Below are 4,045 nucleotides of genomic sequence, written 5' to 3' on the forward strand. Positions count from 1 at the left end.
GGGACCCACCCCCAGGGAAGTCAGGACGGTTTCTCTGCTCTCCCCGATGGTTGCAGAGGAGTCTCGAAACTTGCCTGTGACTATACGTGTGCAAGTGCTTGTGTGAACATGTGTGTGCCCGTGCAAGGGTGGGGAGAGCCATCGAGATTCTGGGAAAGACAGGAAGAAAGTGAGAGCACCCGAACTTCCCCACGTCTCTATCTGATTTCCCTGGAGGCAGTAGAGACGAACAGACCAGCCAGGCCAGGGAAGGTAGCTTGTCCAGGGAAGGCAGCTCCTCTTTCCCTGGTCACGTCCCTCCTCAGCGCATCCCAGCCTGTGTGGGGCATTGTCAGGCATGCAGGGAGAGTGGGGTGTTAGAAAACCATGATCCTGATGGTCTCAGCTACAGGAAAAAGACCCTCTCCATGCTCCCTCCTTCTTTCCCTCCCCACTCTGGCATCATCAGCATAAAGGAGCAGGCGAAGGACTATGAACCCGGTTCTGGGAGAAGGAAAGGCAGGGACCACCATGGTGTAGGCACCTTCTCTGCCGGCTGCCTCTATCCTTGGAGGGGCCCTGGGCTCCTCTGAGCTGCTCTAGAAGCACTAGGGCCTCCCTGGAGACAGGCCTGGAAGCAGAGTCAGACTATAGCCCCTGCCCCACAGTTCCACGTCGGGACCCGTGCATCTTGTCTCCAGCACGTGGACACATAGACACTAGCTAGGTAATACCCCTGCTACTCATGACTCCATTTCCAACGCAGAGAAAAGTTTCTTCAAATGTAATATATGCAAATATGGTATGCAAATGTGGCAGTGGAGAAGATTGCTGGCCTTAGAAAGTTCTAGAAATTAACTGAAAAGGACAACAAAGGTGATGAATGTGTGCAAGAATGGAATACGAGAGGAGGAGGTGCCAGAACTGATATCCAGATCATTAACCCAGATAACCTTCCCTGGAGAATTAGGAAAGCCCGAGGGAGACAGGAAGGACCTCAGGGGGAACCAGAGGCTGCAGGCCCTAGGCGGCTCCAGGACAGGGAACCCAGGGCCTGCCAGCTCCTGGGTCACATCGCTTCAGGCAAGTACGAGGTATGAGGCTGCTTCAGGCCAGGCTGAGACTCAGAACAGAGCTGGCCTGGCTGATTGAAGTCTCCAGGGACTAGGGACATGGTCTGACATGCCAACTGTGTCCAACAGGACACTGAGATTCAACTGAATGGGAATTCCACACAACCAGCAACCCCAGTATCTCACATGGTGGTAAACTGGTGTTTGTGTGTTTGGGATAAGAAACCTAAAAGATCCAAGAGAAGACCAATGTGCCTGAAAGTGGCACTCAGACAGAAAGTTCTGCATCCTGGAGGGTGGCGTGTGGAGAAGACCATGGGAGCCACCTAGACACTCAGGACCTTGCTCTGTTCCATGTGTTTAGCACTCAATCAAACAGACTCTCCCAAGCCTGTAGCAACAACAACACCAACCAGTCAAGCTTCCTTGCTTCCATCTACCCAGGGCAGCAGCAGCCAGCCCATGTTTTTGACTAACCCGCTAACCAGGTGAGTAGAGCTGAACCCCACAGACCTTTCCCACTGCTGCCCCGGGACAGCTCCCCTCGGGGCACTCTGACAGGGAACCCCATTGGCCACTCGGATGTTTCCTGTGCAGGGGAGAAACAGCAAAGTCTGCACTGGGCCCCCCTCTTTATACCTCTGAGTCCTTAAAGAGCCCCCCCTCCCCACGAGAAACCTAAGTAAAGTTGTTCAGCTGGGCTGCAGGGGAGAAGCCCCTGGTCTCCTTCAGACCTGTCTCCTGACCCCCAAGAAGCCGAAACAGGTGCAGGTGCTTTCAGCCTCAAGCTGCTGCAAGGGAAGAGCTCTGGATTAGCTCCCTGTGGCTGCTGGAGTAAATCACCACCCCCCGGGGGGCTGAAGACAAAACGGTGTTATGATCTTCAGGTTCTGGAGGTCAAGGTCTGGAGTGAGTCTCACTGGGCTAAACTCAAGGGGCTGGCAGGGCTGGTTCCTCCTGGAGGCTCTAAGAAGCCCTTCCTTGTCTTTTCCAGACTCTGGGAGCCACTACACCCCTGGCTCGTGGTCTCTTCCATCTGCCAGCTGGGGTGGCCGAGTCCTTCTCACCACATTATTCTGACACTGGCTCTCCCATGTCCATCATTTATTAAGAGGCTGCTGTTTCCATAGGGACCACTCAGATATCCCAGATCACCTCCCCATCTCAGGGTCAGCCTGTTGGCAATCTTAAATCCATTTGCACCACTAATTCTCTTGCACCAAGGAACCTAACTCATTCAAAGATCTGGGGATTAAGACATCTTTGAGGGGGGAGTCATTCTGCCCACAGACAGTCAAAGGCAGATCCTGGGCCACGGATCCAGCCTTCCTCTCCCAAGTTCCCGGGAAATGCTGGGAAGGAGTTGGAAGCTGGCATTCCTGCTTTCTCACATCCCATCATGGTAGCGAGGCTGGCCCGTCAACCTGAAGCACACCCCCTCAACAGGCATTCAAAGAACAATCTATTAACTCTTTCCTAAAAGGGTAAACACGACCTGCCCCAGTTTCACCCCATCGGAGTTCAGGGTGAAGGTGCATTTTCTCCAGGAAGCCCCCTTCGCCGCCCCCCCTCCAGTCCGGTTCCTCTTCCTTCCATTCTCAAGAACCCTATTCCTTTCAGCTTGGCCATGGTGGACAATGTGTTCGGACATGTGTTCTAATGAGGCCAGGCACTTGGGTCATGCTTCACCATCGGCCTCTGTCCTGCTCGTGATTATTTAAAGACCAATTGTTCTGTGGTGTCGGAGGGGAGGATGCGGGACTTTGAGGGGACTGATGGGCACAGAAGGAAGCCTGCGGGTGGAGAGATGGGAGGGGGGCAGCTCCACTGGAAGCGGGGCACAGGAACAAAGCTCAGTGTGTTCAAGAATAATTCAGGAATACAAAGCAGCATGTCTTCTTGAGAGAGAAAATCCCCTGTGAAATGGCCGTGACACATCTTGCTCAAGGCAGGCAGAAGGAGGAAGCAAGGCCAGCCTGTAGGGGGGTCCTGGCTCTGCTTGTGGGAGAGGGCAGGAGGCAGAGGTTGAGGGAGTCAGATTCTGGACATGATGGGGACTCCCAGGGGAACATATGTGAGCTAGGGCCCAGTGATCAACTGGACCATGTGTTCCACTGTCCATGTAGGAGGTAGTGCATCTCCTATGCACTACCAGGTGGGGTTCAGAGCAGGGAGAGACCCCTCCCAGGGGAAGCCAGAGGTATTCAGCCAGCCTAGGAGGGTGGGGTATCCTCCTCTGCCTCAAAGAGGTAATATGAGATCTGAGATGAAAGAGGGTAGAAGTTACATAAGGTGCACCAGAAGTAGAATCAAAAAGACAGGCCAAGGCAAACCTTTGATCCTGGCTGGCCTGCTGGTGAGGAAGGTGGGATATGTGGGAGGCAGCCCCCAAAGCAGGATGAGATCAGGGCGCAGAGGTGCTGGAGCCCAGGCTAAGGCTGCTGGGCGTCCGCTGAGTGCGTCCCCTTGGGCAGCATGGTTGTGCTCACAGAGGGACTTTCCGGCAGAGACCAGGGCTTGCTTGTCCTCCAGGTCTGGGCACCAGAGTGAGGGTGGACAGGAGGGGCCTGGGGCGGCCCCTGAAGTGGGAGCTCACGCCTGTCACCATGTTCCCTGCTCAGGGCCCTGCTTCACAACCTTCACTTTGTGTTCTTGACCTTTGTGGAGTAACCCTGCTTGGGTCCTGCTGTGACTGTGGTGTGGGGAGTCATGTGGGGGACAAGTCAGCCCGGGCAGAAGAACCACAGACCCCCGTCATGGCCACCCCCACAGCCTCTGAGCTCCGATCAGGGAATGGGCAGTGATTACACTTCCAAGACAGATGGGGATCCTTGTTCGGTGAGGACTCCCCTCGTCCTGACGTCAGGAATAAACTCTGGCTCCCTCACTGCCCTGCACAGGTCGGGGACCTTGGCCTTCAATGTAGCAGCAGCACAGAATCCTCCTGTGTGGATCCTCCTGGTACCTCCTCTCCTTGTGGCCCTCGAGTGGCT

General features: G+C 55.0%; 1 long non-coding RNA gene across 1 annotated transcript in view; it reads left to right on the forward strand.

Annotated features, from left to right (window-relative positions):
* The first annotated feature begins 1,420 nt into the window (after positions 1-1,420).
* LOC115281471 overlaps positions 1,421-4,045 on the forward strand; it is a 14,424-nt gene continuing 11,799 nt past the window's right edge. Inside the window, exon 1 of the long non-coding RNA XR_003904327.1 lies at positions 1,421-1,540. This is a non-coding gene — a long non-coding RNA (uncharacterized LOC115281471). The remainder of the gene's footprint in view (positions 1,541-4,045) is intronic.

Source organism: Suricata suricatta, chromosome 17, assembly GCF_006229205.1.
Source record: "Suricata suricatta isolate VVHF042 chromosome 17, meerkat_22Aug2017_6uvM2_HiC, whole genome shotgun sequence".
Classification (NCBI taxonomy): Eukaryota; Metazoa; Chordata; class Mammalia; order Carnivora; family Herpestidae; genus Suricata; species Suricata suricatta.